Source organism: Helianthus annuus, chromosome 1 (genome assembly GCF_002127325.2).
Source record: "Helianthus annuus cultivar XRQ/B chromosome 1, HanXRQr2.0-SUNRISE, whole genome shotgun sequence".
Taxonomy (NCBI): Eukaryota; Viridiplantae; Streptophyta; class Magnoliopsida; order Asterales; family Asteraceae; genus Helianthus; species Helianthus annuus.
This window is the reverse complement of record NC_035433.2, coordinates 111,239,825-111,258,903: the sequence shown is the minus strand read 5'-3', so window position 1 is coordinate 111,258,903 and position 19,079 is coordinate 111,239,825.

The window sequence follows — 19,079 nt, the reverse complement described above, 5'->3', positions numbered from 1 at the left end:
TTTAATTTTTGCTTTCAAAAGAAACCTCCTTTCACTAGGCGGAATCCTTCGACGCTAAAATTTCTTTTCAAAACAACTAAAAGGTAATTACATTTAAAGCGCGACTTCGACTTCAATGTCATCTTTCGGCACTTTGGCTCTTAATTGGGACAATTAAAAGTGCCGATGGGGGGTAGTGTACATTGAGTCTAGTTCAGTGTTCCGCGTCGTCTTGGTGTCGTTTTAGCATAGTATTAGTAGTTTTTAGTATTGTTTGGGTTTACTTGCACGTACAAGTGGTTTAAGCTCGCCCGTACTCAATCTCCATTCGGGCGAGTTTAACCACCACTTAGCAATTGTAAAAAAGTAACCCGCTTGTGTTAGATTTAGCCGCGAATGAAATGCTATACGGCTATTTCTGATTTCTGAAAAAAATAAAAAAATAAAAAAAATTATAAAATTTAAAAAATACCAAAAATAGTTGTTATTTACTGATTGTCTGCTTGTTTTGTCTTGAATTTATTCTGTTTTGCAGGCATGGCTAGTAGTTCTCGCCGAGGAAAAGGTAGGAAAACCGGAGCGGGTCAATCAGCACCGCAGCAGGATCCGGTTCCTCAAGAAATGCCGATAATTCAAATAGCAGCGGATGATCCGAAACTTAGAAAGATTAAGTATCAGGCGACTTACAACTTTATTCCGGATCAGAAAATGAGTCTAGCAGTAAATCACCCAATTCTGAAATTTGAGGTGGATGAACCAGAATGGATTAAGTTTGACAAACTGAAAGATACTAAGTTACTTCAGCATCGGGTTATCAATTGGAAGTGGTTGGATGAGATAGGCTCAGCACAGGAAGTGAGAGATCTTTTGGGTGAAAGGTTGAGTGATGCGCTAGAATGTATAGAGCCTCACTATGAGGAGTTAGTTCTGGAGTTTCATAGTACGTGGTTACATAAGGAAGGTAAGTTCGACCAGGGCACAGTGGTGTCTTTTAGTTTGGGTAGGCAAGTGTATGAAATGAATATGGCGCGGTTTGCTGTGGTTTCGGGGTTGTATACAGAAGAAGAGGTGAAAAGGCCAGAGTTTGTGACTTGCTTGAGGGGTGCGTATAATAAGCCGAGGGATTATAGTGTCGGTGGGACTGAGTTGAGTGAGTTTTGGAGTACGATTTCCGATCATCCGTTTGGGTTAACGAATCTGATCACATCGGTTCGTAATCCGGTGTATAGGTATGTGCTGAAAATTCTGTCTACTACACTTGTAGGGCGGAAGTCGGGGGAGAACAAAGCGAACTGGATAGAGCTTTTTATCTTGATGTGTAGAGTGCAGGGCAAGGAAATGAATCTGGCCACTGTCTTAGCAGATTCATTTAGTAGAGGTCGTAGAGGTGGTATTCGAGCTGGTTTGGATATGGGTCCCTACATTACTAGGATTGCAACAAATTTGGGGGTTTTGACCAAATATCTTCCCGAATTTCTACATAAGGGGCCCACGACAGCGCTGTTTGGGTTGCAAGACCTGCAGAAGGCAGGCATAGTGTCGTGGCAGGAACCCTACGGCTGGGAGCCGATCAGAGAGGGTCCACAGGTTTAGCCACCACAGGGACATCCAGCTCAGGATGTCATGATTCAGATTGAGCCGACACATAGGCAGCGACCACCTCAACGACACGAGCGGCCAGCACGTCAGTACCCGAGGAGACAGCCTCCACCTGAGCCTCTTACATTGGAGTCGTTTTCGTTGTATGTGGAGTAGAGGTTTGATAGGTTGGAGCAGAGGTTTGATAGGTTGGAGCATTTGATCGAGTCACTTCGGGGAGACCAGCCGGGGCAGCAGGAGGGTCAGGCTGGTGCGGACGTGAAAGTTGATCCGGATCCTCCAGTTCAGGCAGTTAGAGAGAGTAGTGGTGTAGCTAGAGAGCAACAGGAGTAGTGTGGAGATGGCATGAGGATGCAGAGCAGCAGCTAAGGATTATATCTTTTGCTGACTATTTTTCTTTTATGTTGTTTTGATCCTCACTTTTGGTCTGTACTGATATTCGTACACTTTAAAACAGGTTGGTTCGGGATGAATGGGTTGGTTGATGTGATGAAACTGCTGAACTACTGATGCTTTTGATGATATATGATGATATGTTTTGGTAGTTGTTTTATGATTGATAGGTTGATTGTGTTAGCCGTTTTCGTTCACGTGTCCGAGATTAGAGTTGTTTGCTGAGCGCGTTTCGAATTGGAGGGCTTATGTGGAAATGACTGGCACTTTGACAGTCTCACATATCAGCTAAGTCGTTTCCCTTTTTGTTGTTGTATATTTATTTATTTATTTCGTCGTTAGTCGTTCTTTATTTTGTTCTTTATTTAGTAGTTATTTAGGTAGTTGTGTCGTATTTCCATTCTTGCATTAGGGACAATGCAGTCTTTAAGTGTGGGGATGGGATACATGTAAATAATCAAGTCTTTTATTGAAAAATACAAAAAAAAAAAAAAATTAAAAAATTGAAAAATCAAAAAAATCAAAAAAATAAGAAAAATGTCTTTCGATATGAGAAGTTTGCAAATGAAACGGAAAATGATAGAAAAGGTGAATTTTTGCTTGGGTTAAATAATAATAATATGAGATTATAATAAATCGAGCTTGCGTCTAGTTAGGGATATGTGGATAGGCCCGGGTTTGGTTTTAAGTCCCTTTGAGCTAATATACCTTAATTGTCGGTCTGCTAGTGGGTTTTCGCCTGGGAAATATGGGAAATTAAAACTGCCGATAATAGTATAAGGGGCACCGTTATAAGTTAAAACTGTTAGAGTTTGCGATCAAGCGAAAAAAATAGAATAAAAAGTGATCTAGAAACTAAATGAAAGTAATGCATTCCTATGTAGTCTGAGCTGGGGATAGCGACTCTACAGCAAGATTACCGCTAGGGTGTGTGAAATCGACCGTGCAAAGAAAAGAAAAAAAGTACCGAAGCTTAAGTAATCTGGGTTGGGGATAGCGACTCTACAGCCGGATTGCCTCTTGGTTAGGGAAAGCATCGTCTAGACTCATGAAAGAGAAAAAAAAATGAAAAAAAAAATATTTGATTGTAAACTCTCTTGGTTTTGATATAAGACGGTAGGGAATTGGTCCAGTGATTGTTCTCTTAGTCCTATAAGCTTGAGGTGGGAGTAGGTGGACCGTAAATTCTAGTGTGAGGCCCTAGGTGGATTGACCGCACTTAAATTAAATCACATGATAAGGGCTTAGGATTGGATTCGGGTTTAAAAGGACAAGTATATGCGCAATCGCGGCTAACGCAAGTCTTGGTTTTAATAAGATATAAATAATTTTTGACCCAAGTGATTGTTCGTCTCTAATTCCGTTGCACAATTCTTTTTCGAGGACGAAAAAAGAGCAAGTGTGGGGATGTTTGATGTATTGCAAAATACATCCTTTATTCATGTATATTTTGTATATTTTATCGTTATTTATAGCTTAGTTTTATTTAGAATTACGTGCTATTGATCAAAGTTTGGTTTTCCAGGTCTTAATACTTTAATTGGCTGAAAATTGAGTGGAAACGAGCTGGAGTACTGAAACATCACGTCCTGGAACAAGTCTAAAAGTGTTAGAATTATTTTGAAGAGTTTTGGGGTTCTAAAGTTGGATTTTTGAAGCAAGTTACTGTGAAAAAACACCCGTGGCGTCGCGCCACGGGTAGGAGAGCATATTGTCGCGTAGCGCCAACACAAAGCAAACAAAATCTGGAACTCCACCTGCTCGCGTTGCGCGAGTGAGAAGATAGGAACCCGTCGCATAGCGCGACGGGGTGAGCTGCGAAAATTATTCTTGTTTTCATTAGGGTTTGGTATTTATTGAAGGATAATCATTATCATTAACTATCTTACGAACCAAGAATACCCTAGGGGAGCTTTTGGAGCAAATTTCACGTCTTTCGGAGAGTTTTAGCTTGCGGGAATCATTCGGTTGAAGCTTGGAGCGTGGAAGCGAAGATTGTTCGGGTTTTATCTCCCGGTTTTCTTTAATTTTGTGTTTTCAATATTTTCCGATGAATTCTTGTTTTGAACTTGATTTGTTTGCTATAGACAACATGTTTCTGGGCTAAAACCTTTGGGACTACCTAGACAAGATGATAGTTTGATAAAGTTTGGATCTTTTAACGGTTATTATTGTTTGTTTATGGATTGATCTTTGAAAGTCAATTGTTCTAGAATTTCTGATTTGGTGCATATGCGTATTTACTTTCGATTGTTGATTACTTGCTGTTTCACATAGATTTTGGTGAATGACTTTCACATAATAAATTTGTGTTGATTATTTGCATCCTTGCGGATTCGGGTAATCTTTGGGTAAATCGGCCGATAACCTTAGAAACAGTAATTGAAATACAATTAGAATTAAATATTCTGCTTAACTTGTCGCTGAGAGGCTCGAGTTAGTTATTAGGTCGCGGTGCAGTATATATCTAAGATAGGTTTTGAGAGAAGTCAATCTTAGTTCCCTTATTGCATTTGTGTCTAGTAAACCAAGTTAGAACCTAGAATTGCCTTAGATTGTCGCGCTGAGAGGCTGATAGTCGTATTAGGGCACTTTTATAGTCGTTAGAGGACTGAGAGGAAGTCTAACAGTCGGTGTGCATAACAGCCTTGTAGGGTTTCCTAGGTTTCTTCCTGAGAAGGGTTGGGAAGTCTTAGCATTGAAATACCTTAAGGTTTAGTATTTTACGATCCCGGCTCCATACAACAATAATACCGTTAAAAGTCCTTTCCTAGTTAAACTGGATTCAAGTCTAGGTAGTCGTTAATCTCATCTGAATCAAACCTTAGTCTTCATTCGTGTCTTAGATTAATTCCATTTTAATTTCAATTTTAGGATTTTAGTAAACCCCCCCCCCCCTTAAAACACAATAATTGTTAAGTCGTGTCAGTGTCTAATCTAAATAGAGTTGTTAACGTAATTCATTAGAGTCCTTGTGGGTTCGACATCCGGACATACTTTTCTTTGCTAGAGTCGACCGGTTCACTTGCCGGTGAGTAGTTTAGTCAAGTTAGAGAGTCTAGATTTTTATTACTTGAGTCTTAATTTAGGGTTATTCTAGTTTAATTAGTTGAACTACTTTTTCCACATCACTACTTGTGGTTCATGATTTTCCTAATGTCTTTCCTGATGATTTACCCGGTCTACCCTCGACTCGTGATATTGACTTTCGTATCGACCTCATTCCTGGAGCTAACTCTGTCGCTAAAGCTCCTTATTGCCTCACACTGTCCAAAATGCGAGAACTTTCTAGTCAACTCCATGAATTACTTGATAAAGGCTTTAAACGCCCTAGCACATCTCCATGGGGCGCACCTGTCCTTTTCGTGAAAAAGAAGGATGGATCATTCCGAATGTGCATCGATTATAGGGAACTCAACTAGCTTACTATCAAGAATCGCTATACCTTACCTCGAATCGATGATTTATTTGATCAATTGCAAGGCGCTACGTGTTTCTCTAAGATCGATCTACGCTCTGGTTATCATCAGTCATGAATTCAGGAGGAAGATATCCCTAAAACCGCTTTTCGCACCCCTTATGGCCATTATGAATTCGTCGTTATGCCCTTTGGTCTTCCCAATGCACCCGTGGTCTTCGTGGATTTGATGAAATGTGTGTGTAAACCCTTTCTTGATCGCTTCGTCATCGTGTTTATCGATGATATCCTTATTTATTCGAAGTCGAAAGTCGAACACGCGCAACATCTTTGTTTGGTACTCGAGCTTCTCCAAGGGAATCGCCTCTACGCCAAGTTCTCCAAGTGTGAATTTTGGCTTGAGGAGGTTCAATTCCTCGGTCCCATCGTCAATAGTCAAGGTATTCACGTCAATCCCGTGAAGATTGAAGCAGTTAAGAGTTGGATTACACCGAAAGCACTGTCCGAAGTACGTTCTTTTCTCGGATTGGCGAGTTACCACCGTCGATTTATCGCTGATTTCTCCAAAATCGTCGTTCCTCTCATCTCTCTTACACATAAAGACAAGACTTTTGTTTGGGGAACCGAGCTAGAGGATGCCTTTCAAACTCTTAAGCGTATGCTTTGCAACGCTCCCGTACTCGCGCTATCGGATGGAAACGATGAATTTGTTGTCTATTGCGATGCCTCTAACCTAGGTCTTGGTTGTGTTCTTATGCAACGAGACAAGGTTATCGCGTACGCGTCTCGTCAGCTCAAAGTCCATGAGAAGAACCACACAACCCACGATCTCGAACTCGGTGCAGTAGTTTTTGCGTTGAAGATTAGGCGACACTACCTTTATGGTACCAAGTGTACGGTCTTCACTGACCATGAGAGCTTACAACACATCTTGAACCAGAAGGAACTGAACATGCGCCAACGCAGATGGGTTGAACTTCTCAACGATTACGACTGTGAGAAACGCTACCACCCGGGCAAAGCAAATATCGTTGTCGATGCTCTTAGCCAACGAAGCTATCTACATAGTATTCGTAACATTCAAGCCCAACACGAACTCGAAGCCCTCATTCGCGACGCTCAACACGCTTGTTTTCTCGAGAACACCTTGAAGGAAGAACGAATACTTGGAACCGAAAATCAATTAGTGAATAAACCGAATGGTATCTTTCACTATCTCGATCGAATTTGGATTCCTAGTCGCAATAGTCTCCGCGAGATTTTGCTGACTGAAGCCCACAAATCCCAGTATTCCATTCATCCAGGTGCCGACAAGATGTACCAGGACCTCCGTGCCTGGTATTGGTGGCCAGGAATGAAGAAGGATATCGCTCTCTATGTTTCAAAATGCCTAACTTACTCGAAAGTCAAGGCTGAACATCAACGACGCTCTGGCTTACTCGAACAACCCGAGATCCTGATGCGGAAATTGGAGAGTATAGCTATGGATTTCATTATGAAACTCCCTCGCACGCCATCAGGTCACGATAGCATTTGGGTTATTGTTGATCTTCTAACGAAATCTGCTCACTTTCTATCGATACAAGAAGACTATAAGGTTGAACGATTAGCACGAATCTATACCGACGAAGTCATTTGTCGACATGGGACACCTCGTGACATCATCTCTGACCGCGATGGTTGATTTACTTCGCGTCTCTGGGAGACTTTTCAATCCGCTCTCGGTACTACTCTTAATCTCAGTACCGCTTTCCATCCCCAGACCGACGGTCAGACTGAGCGCACGATTCGCACCCTTGAAGACATGCTTCGTTCGTGCGTTATAGATTTTGGTGGTAATTGGGATTCGCATTTACCTTTAGTTGAATTCTCGTACAACAACAGTTATCACGCTAGTATACAAATGGCACCCTTTTAGGCATTATATGGAAGAAAATGTCGATCGCCTATTGTATGGCATGAGATCGGAGACGCGCAAATTACCAGTCCTGAGTTATTACAAGAAATGACTGACAAAATCCTCCAGATACGAGACAATCTCCTGAAAGCGCGGAGTTGTCAAAAGAGTTATGCCGATAAATGCCGCAAGCCCCTTGAGTTCGAAGTTGGTGGTCACGTACTCCTAAAGGTTTCGACTTAGAAGGGGGTGATCCGATTCGGCAAGAAAGGAAAGCTAGCGCCACGATACGTTGTTCTCTTTAAGATTCTAGAAAGAATTGGCAAAGTGGCCTATCGACTCGAATTACCGGAGGAACTCAGCAACGTACATCCGACTTTCCACGTCTCGAACCTCAAGAAGTGCCTAGCTGAAGAAAACCTGCATGTCCCTCTCGAGGATTTGCAAGTGAACGAAACTCTACACTTTGTGGAAAAGCCAGTAGAAATCATGGATCGAGAGACCAAGAAACTTCGACGCTCTCACATTCCTATAGTGAAGGTTCGCTGGGAAGGCAAACGCGGCGCCGAGTTCACTTGGGAACTCGAAAGTGATATGAAAGCTAAGTACCCCAACTCTTCGTTACGCCTGTGCCTTAATTTCGGGACGAAATTCCCTAAAGTAAGGGAGGCTGTAACAACCCGACTTTCCGGGTCATTTGTATCTGTCATTTCTTGCTAAATTACTTGTACTCTCGAGATTTCGATTATCGCAATGGGTTAAACTATATCTCGCACGCATTTTAAACGCATGATTTCAACGCTTATTCAAAACGCAGTTATCGATTTAATGCTATTCACGATGCTTACCTTTTTAAACGCATTTTATGGCATATCACATCGCATGATTATACTAAACGCAAACTCGAAACCCAGATCTACTTTTATGCTTTTAGTTATGTGTTTATGTGTGTTAATTGTGTGATTACTTGTTTTATATGATGTGGTTATCTCAACGCAACGCTTACACGCTCAACGCTTACTCGTAACTCGCTTAAATGCAACGCAACGCTTAACATACGAAACGAAAGTTGGAAAACTAACTCGCACCACACGGCTGTCCGAATGGACATCCGGTCGAATGGACATCCGTCCAGATGGCCATCCGATCGAAAGGCCATCTGTCACACCCCCAAAATCCACCTGCGGAGTATCACCGCTTGGGAGCGTGACTGACCAGGATCAAGCCACCAATCATATAGAACAATGTATATAGTAAATGTAAATGTAAATTAACCAAACCAATCCATATGAAAGGTGATCCAAAACATAAGTATAATAACAAAGTTTAGCGGAAGCGTATGAGTAAAAGCCCAATCATAAATAAAGTATGTAATGTCAAATGTTTAAATCAAGCATTCACGATCCTTGTTCACAACGACCGCGCCTCCCCATGCAAGCTCCATGAATACATAACGACCTGCAAGGCATGTAACAGAGAGTCAACAACTAGTTGAGCGAGTTCACAGAAAGTAAGTTTGTAATAGTAAGTTCCTTTCGCAACCTGTGGCTCTACTGGGCCGATAGTATGTTCTATTGGTGGGGGCTTCCCATAATTGCATATACACTAGACTATTTGTAACCATAAGTGTTCTTCTTACCGAAAACAGTAGTACGTACAAAGTTTACGTAGGTTTTACGTAAGTGTCCTTCACAACCGAGGACAGGGGTACGCGGGGGTTTACGTAGGTTTTACGTAAGTGCCTGACACAACCGAGGCAGTAGTGAGTATAAGTTCAGGTAGGTTTTACGTGAGTGTCCTTCGCAACCTGAGGACAGTGATGAGTACAAGTATACGTAGGTTTTACGTATGTGTCCTGCGCATCCGAGGACGATGGTAGATAGTCTAGTAACCGTGTAAGTACAGGTATCTATTCAATCCTCATTCATTCAATCCCATTCCCAAACCCCGCGAATGCCATGCCTTGGTAAGAGTGTGAACTCACCTTGGTTTGCTTGGTATGTTATTGCTTCTAGTGTTAATAAATGATTAGGTCCGTTACTCACGACCTAAGGTACATTGCACATAAACTCGATGTGAGTGTTTTACGTTCAATTAGGGTTTACAAGTCTTTGGTATCCAAGTAGCTGTGTTCTGTGTGATAATTATGTACAGAATGATATGAGAAGATTGTTCACACATATAGGATCATCCAGCAACATACAAAAACATACAGTTATATATACAGTAGCATGCAAGTGTTCATACTTAGTAAACTCAGACTTTTCAAGCATCACACAGCTCAGACAACACTTATGCAAGTAAAAGCTCGGACGAGGCTCATGCCTTTAAAACTCAGACAAGGCTCAATTAGAAAAGTCGGACTATATCTACATATAATAAAAGTCGGACCTATCCCCCTCCCCTTATAAAATTCGGACAACATACAACCTCATAAAAGTCTGACCTTATACCACATCATAAAATCGGACCTCACATGCATACAAAAGTCGGATCCTTACACTAACCACAAAGTTCGGACCATATTCAAGCAAACAAGATCGGACCATCTACAAGCAAACAAGTTCGGACCATATACAAGCCAACAAGTTCGGACCATTTACTAGCATCAAAAGTTCGGACCCTTGTTCATCTTTAAAAGTCGGACATCACATAGGCATGCAAAACTCGGACCCTTTAGCTCCTTACACAAACTCGGACCACACCACAAATAAAAGTCGGACCATCTATGTATGGGTAAAAATCCGGACCTTTATGTATGATCAAAACTCAGACAATTTCAATCAACAAAAGTCGGACTACATGTAAGATCAAACATCGGGCAAACCATCAATCATATGAACATTCAACTACAAGGCAACAGTTACATTTTTGTTTCTACGATCAGGAAACCCTAATTCATTCATATGCATTGCAGTAATCTAATCAACAATGAACATCTTCATGATATTAGACATATTAGTGTCATGCTAGTGATTACACAACTAATCATCTTCATTTCACAATAATCAGAATCAATAAACACAGAACCATTACATGTAGAACTAGGGTTTTGCATAAATCACATAATCAAAGATTAACAACAAGAAATCATTAAACAATTACCTTGGATTGATTCGAGATAAAGAGAGGAATCAAGAGTGATGATTGAGAGCTTGCCAATGATGAAGAAAATGATTGCAAGAGAGGATTGGAGAATGTGAAAGTACGTGTGTTGATTCTTGTGTGATGATTAGTGAAGGAGATTAGGGTTAAGAGTGATTAAAATTTCACTAACTACTCTACTCACCCCCTAAGTATCATCTTTTACATAAGGCACACCCATCACAATATAATTTACAGTTTCATTACCAAGTTCATGTATTTGTCACATTTTTCGTAAATAACACACAACCATGCACAATCACAATATACTTTATCAAACCAAAACGTATACAGTTACAACGCAACCAATTGTCCAAGTAAACAACTAAACAAACAGTGAACGTGCAATAAATGCGAAAGTGAAATCTTGGAAACTCGAGTTGTCACATTATCCCCAACTTGAAAGAAATTTCGTCCCGAAATTTGGCATGCGGTTACTGAGGAAGCTAGGTAAGTTGTATCGTTTACTGGTTTTCCTGGGGTGTCACATCATCCCCCCGTTGATTTGGAATTTCGTCCCGAAATTCTGCAGTAGTAGCTTCAACCTCAGTAGTGGTTGCACGGTTTTCGAATAACTGGGGATACTTGAGTTCCATTTGATCTTCTCGTTCCCAGGTGTACTCTGGGCCACGACGGGAGTTCCAACGAACTCGTACAAGAGGTATTCTGGTGTTCTTGAGGACCTTGACATCCCGGTCCGTGATTTCTACTGGTTCCTCGACGAACTGCAACCGCTCTCGATAGTGAGTTCCTTCAAAGGAGCAATGAGGGTCTCGTCTGACAGACACTTCTTCAGATTCGACACATGGAAAACATTGTGAACTGCACCGAGTTCAGCTGGTAGGTTCAGTTTGTAGGCCACTTTGCCTATTTTCTCGATGATTTCGAACGGTCCAACATACCGCGGATTGAGCTTACCTCGTTTACCAAAACGAACCACACCCTTCCAGGGTGAGACTTTGAGTAGCACTCGATCCCCAACTTGGAACTCGAGCGGTTTCCTGCGCTTATCAGCGTAACTTTTCTGACGATCGCGAGCTGCCGCCATGCGTTTTCGTATCTGTGCAATTCGTTAAGTAGCATCAACTACCATTTCTGGACCTGTGATCTAACTATCCCCCACCTCTGCTCAACAGAGAGGTGACCGGCATTTATGTCCGTACAATGCCTCGAATGGAGTGGCTTGAATGCTGGTGTGGTAACTGTTATTGTACGAAAACTCCACTAACGGGAGATGCTTTTCCCAGCTGTTGCCGAAATCGATAACACACGCCCGAAGCATGTCTTCAAGAGTCTGGATAGTGCGCTCAGACTGCCCATCTGTCTGAGGGTGGTAAGCTGTGCTCATGTCTAGCCGTGAGCCGAACGCTTTGTGCATTGCTTGCCATAGTTCTGAAGTAAATCGTGCATCCCGATCCGAAATAATAGAAGTTGGCACTCCGTGCCTCGAAACAACTTCTTTCAAGTAAACGTCTGCTAAGGTAGAGAACTTGTCAGTTTCTTTGATAGCCAAGAAGTGAGCAGACTTTGTGAGTCGATCAACGATCACCCAAATAGTATCATTCCCACGCTGGGATCTAGGCAGGCCAGTAACAAAATCCATGGAAATTTCTTCCCATTTCCACTGTGGTAGCCTTGGTTGCTGAAGCAGGCCTGATGGTTTCTGGTATTCCGTTTTGACTCTCGCACAGGTCAAACACTTGCCGACGTAAGTTGCTATGTGGGCCTTCATGCTAGGCCACCAATATGTTGTTCTGAGATCGTGGTACATTTTATCCGAACCTGGATGTACCGAGTAGCGAGACTTGTGAGCTTCATCCATTACCAGCTCGCGTAAATTGCCATAATGCGGAACCCAAATGCGTCCTGTTACATTGTAGGCGCCGTCTTCCCTTTGTTCTAATCGTTGCCTTGAGCCGCGTAAGGCTTCAGCCCTGACGTTTCCTGGTTTCAATGCTTCCACCCGAGCATCTCGTATCTGTGCAGGAAGACTGGACTGAATAGTAAGTTGTAGTGCTCGCACGCGTCTAGGTAAAGTATCTTTTCGACTGAGGGCATCCGCCACAACGTTGGCTTTGCCTGGATGGTACTTGATGGCACATTCGTAATCGTTCAGTAGTTCAACCCATCGACGTTGTCGCATGTTCAATTCCTTCTGCTTGAAGATATGCTCGAGACTCCTGTGATCGGTGTAGATAGTGCACTTGGTACCGTACAGGTAGTGTCGCCATATCTTGAGCACGAAAACAACAGCTCCCAGCTCTAGATCCTGCGTCATGTAGTTCCGTTCGTGAACCTTGAGTTGGCGCGAAGCATAAGCAATTACTTTATCTCGCTGCATCAATACACAACCAGGCCCCTGTATCGATGCGTCACAATAGACCACAAAATCATCCGTGCCCTCTGGTAATGAGAGAATAGGTGCGCTGCAAAGCCTATCCTTTAGGTACTGGAAAGCCGTTTCTTGTGTATTACCCCAACGATAAGTAACACCCTTCTGTGTCAGTAGCGTAAGCGGCTGTGCAATCTTGGAGAAGTCTTTAATGAACCGTCTGTAATAACCTGCCAAACCCAAAAATTGGCGTATTTTCGTTGGAGTGCGAGGCGCAGGCCAGTTTCTGATCGAATCTACCTTGGATGGATCGACATGAATCCCATCCTTGTTTACCACGTGGCCTAGAAAGTGGACTTCACGAAGCCAGAAGTCGCATTTTGAAAACTTGGCGTAAAGTTGTTCCTTTCGAAGAAGTTCCAAGATAAGACGCAGGTGCTGTTCGTGTTCTTCCTGAATCTTGGAGTAGATCAGAATGTCGTCGATGAAAACAATCACGAACTTGTCTAAATCAGGCTTGCACACCCTGTTCATAAGATCCATGAAGACTGCAGGCGCGTTCGTTAGCCCGAATGGCATGACTAGAAACTCGTAGGGCCGTAGCGAGTTCTGAATGCTGTCTTGGAGACGTCCTCATCCCGGACTCTCAGCTGATGATAACCTGACCTCAGATCAATCTTGGAGTAATAGCTCGACCCTTGCAACTGGTCGAATAAGTCGTCAATACGAGGAAGAGGATAGCGGTTCTTCACTGTGACCTTGTTCAGTTCGCGGTAATCAATGCACATCCTGAAAGTTCCATCTTTCTTCTTCACAAACAGTACTGGAGCTCCCCAAGGCGAAGAGCTAGGACGTATAAAGCCCTTATCCAAGAGCTCTTGTAGTTGCTTTGACAGTTCTTCCAGTTTGGTTGGAGCTAATCGATACGGTGCGCGAGCTATAGGTGCTGCTCCTGGAGCTAGCTCGACTTGAAATTCGACCTGGCAATGAGGCGGTAGACCAGGTAAATCTTCAGGAAACACTTGAGGAAATTCGCGTACAACTGGGATATCCTCTACTCTTTTCTCTTTCGTTGATGCATCAGTAACTAGTGCCAAAATGGCAGTGTGACCCTTTCGTAAACAATCATCATCACTACACACTTTTACATCATCTTCTCCATCAAAATCACACATTTTCTTCTCGAAATCGCCTGATTTGGACTCCTTGAAGGTGGTTCTCACTTAGTTGCTTATGCAAACTGTTCTGTGACATTATCTCATCAAGATTGGTTCAGATCTAAAGGATTTCCACAATTTTAACTTAGATCTCAACATTCTTCAACTGTTGTCAACTCCTCTTAAACTTTTCTTCAACTTTTCTACTCAAAACCGATGGAATCTGGACCCAAACTGACCTTAGACTCGTTCCTTAGTCTAGAGCGGCTTGAAAACGGATTTCCACCGAAGAGATGACTGATTAACGGGTCAGACATGAAACTTCGTCAGAGAACAGTGAATCTGATCGAATGGGGTGATTCTCATCCGCTCCAATGAGCTGAACCTTGGTGTGTTTCCATTGTTTGACATGTCGTCACGCCATCTCCGTTAACTCCGTTAAATTTCAAACTTTTAACTTAGAAAATTTTACAAAGTTTACAAATAAGAGTTACCCACTTGAGTGGCCATCCGATCGGATGACCATCCGATCGAATGACCATTCGACCAGGCGACCTGTCCCTCATACTAATCCTTGTTCAAAATGATTTGATTAAACTTCAAACTTTAACAATTTTTACAAACAACATACACTCACTCGAATGGCCATCCGCTCGGATGACCATCCGTCCGGATGACCATCCGCTCGAATGGTATCTCATCCGATCGAATCACCATTCGACACTTATCACATCCGACATCCTGTTTACATGCTGTTCAACGCTTACGCTACTATTCTATGCTCAGGCTAACTCCACGCGCTCCCTTCAATCCAAGCCTGTGTTTACTAGCTAAACACGCACTATGAGTATACTCGAACCCATTTTCTTTCAATGCACTTTTGGGTGTTACATACGTTCTCTATCAAAACACAACAACACACAACGCAAACACTTTATGAACGCTAACCACTCCCGCATGTTATACGTGATCTATGAATGCTTGTTACTATACTTATACAGTGTTACATTATACCGCCTCTAGCAACGATAGTACTATAGTTTGGACTCAGCACCTGTCGTGGACAGGGGTTGCTAGGGATCACATCACTTTACTTCACGTGTCTGCTGGACATGTGCCGTGCATACTCTACAACACAGTCTCATAGTTAAGTGTGAACATAGTTTTGATAGTTACATGCTTCGCCCTTACGTGATACAAGTTGGTTATGCGTAAACGCTTTCCATACTATATGTTATGCAAACTTGTGTACTCACCTTTACATTTTATGTATTTACTTTACTTTAACGTATGTGACAGGTTGATTTGGATGCTATGCTGAAACAAGTTAGGAAGTGATATGCGCAAAATACAACATATAAATTATATCAAATGTGGCATAAAACTAACCCTTTTTTAGTACTAATGTTGGAAAAAGTGTGTTTTGTCTTCCTTTTGTATTTTCAGGATTAAATGAGCTCAAATTAACAAAAGAAGCAAAAAGACAGCAAAATCTAACATAAATACAAGAAAAGGAACAAAAGTGGAATGCCCGACCCCTCAACAACATCTTCCCAAGCAAAACCAAGGACATAGAAGACTGAACACGCCCCGTGCTCAGCGAGCACGGGGCCGTGCCCAAGAAGCAGCAGAAAAGACAAACCTTTAGAAGCTTCTATTGCCCACCACGGGGCCGTGCCCAGTGGACACGAGGGCGTGGTCAGACTCCTACAGGCGCATTTATTGTAATTGCAAATTACAATTAATGAGGAGAGAGACAAGGATGGACACGAGGCCGTGCCCGAGTTTCTGTTCAGCCTATAAATAAGAGTGCTTGGAAACATTTCAACTCATCTCTTGGCACACCACCTCTCTCACACTTCACCCACCACCCACCACCACCATAACACCATCATCCACCACCATCATCCATCATCCATCATAGAGTGTGTGAGTCGTCTCGGGATCCAAGATTGATCGTAAGAGTTCTTGACAATCAAAGGCCATATTTGCCTAAGTCTCTTACATCACTTGGTGAAGACAAGTGTTTAGTGTAATACTTTTTATTTTTAATCTTTTGCACTTTTTAATTGGTTTTGTATTAATGACTTTAATTACTAGTTTCTTATGTTGAAGGTGATTCTTCCTTATCGTTTGTCTGTGGTGTCTTGGCATTATCTTACTGTCTATATAAAATTAGAGATTTTCACCATTCATATCTCCACGGTCTATATGGAGGTATGTTGGCTACCTGGTCGGGGGTTAAGGGAACGGTTTGGTAAGAGTCTTGCCGTTGTTCAGCGTTTAGAGATCCTGCAAGGGACCTGGGTCAAATTTAGTAGGACCTCCTTCAATACCCAAAGGTATTGGATGGCGGGGTCCAAACTCTTTGATCCCCTCATAAGTTAACTACTATTAAAACTTTAACCCAACTACTTAGGACTGTATCCCTGCTGACTCAGACTACTTAGCTGAGGGTAACGTCACCTTCAAAAGAGGGGCCTACCACATTATGCATTAATAACTTAATTAATTATCTTTCAATAATCCGACCCTTTAGGATCGTATCCTTGCTGACTCAAACTACTGGGTTGAGGGTAACGTCGCCTTCAAAAGAGGGGCCTACTACAATAACTAAGATAATCTCTTAAACAAGTGCAAAAGTGCGAAAATAATCAAAGGTTACACTAACACACGAGTCGGATCCAAGTGATTCATCTTGTCTATCTGTTTTTATTTTTATTTTTATTTTCAGCATTTTAGTTAGTTTTATTTTCTTAGTTTAAAATCTTTTTCTAACATTTTGATTTGATTAGAAGTTGAGGATAAACCGGTACTAAAAGCTCTTGTGTCCTTGGACGACCTCGGTATCTTACCAACACTATACTACGTCCACGATGGGTGCACTTGCCCATATGTGTGTTTAGTGTTAGTAAATATCGTGTTTTATAAATTTAAAACTTGGCTAAAAGTGTAAAAAGGGCTTAAAATATACATCCAAATTATAACACACTTCACGCACATCAAGTTTTTTGGCGCCGTTGCCGGGGACACAAGGATTTTAAGAAAGCTTAAAATCGACGGCCTAATCAGTTTTTCAAAACCTTTTTAAAACGCGCGCACATTTTTCTGCATTTTAGTTTAGTTTGCATTTACAGTAGCCTGAACACGGGGCCGTGTTCACTGAACACGGGGCCGTGCTGCATATTTTTAGTTAGATACCCAGATACAGAGTCTGAACACGGGGCCGTGCTCACTAAACACGCCCCTGTGCTCAACGAGACCAGTTACTTTAATTAAAACGCCCAGATACAGACCCTGAACATGGGGCCGTGTTCACCAAACACGGGGCCGTGTCCAGCTTCTGTTTCCATCTTTATTTCTGTTTTCTGGTCCCGAGACTCAGTTGTGGTCTGTTGAGTGATTCCTATGGATCAATACTCAGGAGGCTACAACTACACCTATGAGGAGGATGATTATATGAGAGAATATTGCACTAATTGTGGTAACCCACACTCGGTACAATGTTGTAACTTATTTCAACCATCCACTTCATACAACTATTATGAGGAGACCAGGTACGAGCCATCGACTTCATACACATCCTATGAAGACCAAAGTTATGAACCTTATCCCTCATACTCATATTTTGATGAACCAAGGTATGAACCTTCATACTCATACTTTGAGGAGTCAAGATATGAGCCACCACCTTCATATACTTATTATGAGGAACAATGGTGTGAACCATCTACCTCATATGAGTACTATGAAGAACAAAATTACGACCCTTATCCACCATATACTTATTATGAGGAACAATGGTGTGAACCATCTACTTCATATGGGTACTATGAGGAACCAAGGATCGAACAACCGGATTCAAGCTTTGAGGATCCCGATCCTTACTCTATCACCGACATAGCCGAGAGGATAGTAGAAAAACTTAAAAGTATCGAACGTTACATAAAAGAATCTCGCGCAAGGGAAGAGGAGTCCCACGCAAGAGAAGAACTAAATAAAGAAACGATAGTTGAATAGTTAAAAATGGAAGAACAAACAAATGAAAAACCGACACATGAGTTAAACAACGAAAGAGGTGAGGCCGATAACATTAAAATCCAAGAAGAGTCTAATTTTGAAGAAATTAATCTCTTGTCACCTTCTTTTGAAAACCATTGTTTAGTGTCAACTCATGCTAAGTTTTTAAAGGAACTAAACACTAACGCGAAAATTGAAGAAATGGTAAGTGTTAAGTTAACTAATGATCAAACTTCACTAATAAAAGAAGACCCTTTTTGAAATTAACATTACACTGGTTCCATGTTTTTTTCAAAATTCATTTATTAGTAATGTCACCATTGATAAAGATCTTTGTGTTAACATAATGCCTAATTACATTTTCGAAAAATTAAGTATTAGTGATTTTGCTCCAATTCAAATACCCATTTTTCTATCCAATCGAAAAGTAATAAAGTCAATTGGTGTAGTTGAGGATATCTTGGTTCAAACAGATCAATTGGTTATTCCAACCGACTTTGTCATCCTCGATGACGCTCCTCTAGTGTTGGGAAGACCTTTTGTAAAAACTCATGAAGCTTTGAAAAACCGGAAGTCCAATAATCTATCTCTTCAATTAGGGGCATTCAAAAGGAGCATAGATATTGAGCGTTCAATGAAATATCCTTTTGGCAATAATGACCCCCTAATTGAAGATGAAGATGAGCCACCCGATACAAGTGAAAAAGTTGACCACTTTGTTGAAGAAGGGGTCGCCATAGAACAAACCTTTAAGGTTCTTAATTTAGATGAGCCCCAAAATAAGGAGTCTCCTAAAGACCCACCTCTTGAGCTCAAAGAACTCCCAAAAGGTTTGGAATATGCTTTTCTAGACAAAGATGGTGGTTCTCCTGTAATTATTTCATCTAAACTAAATAATATAGAAAAAGAAAAATTAATTAAACTTTTGAAAAAACATAAAAATGCGATCGCTTGGAAGCTTGTAGATATAAAAGGAATAAGCCCTTCCATGTGCACGCACAAAATTCTGATGAACGATGATTACAAATCCGTGATACAACCACAAAGGAGGGTAAATCCAAATGTCCAAGAAGTGGTTAAAAACGAGGTCATCAAACTGCTTGACACCGGACTTATTTATCCTATCTTTGATAGTCCATG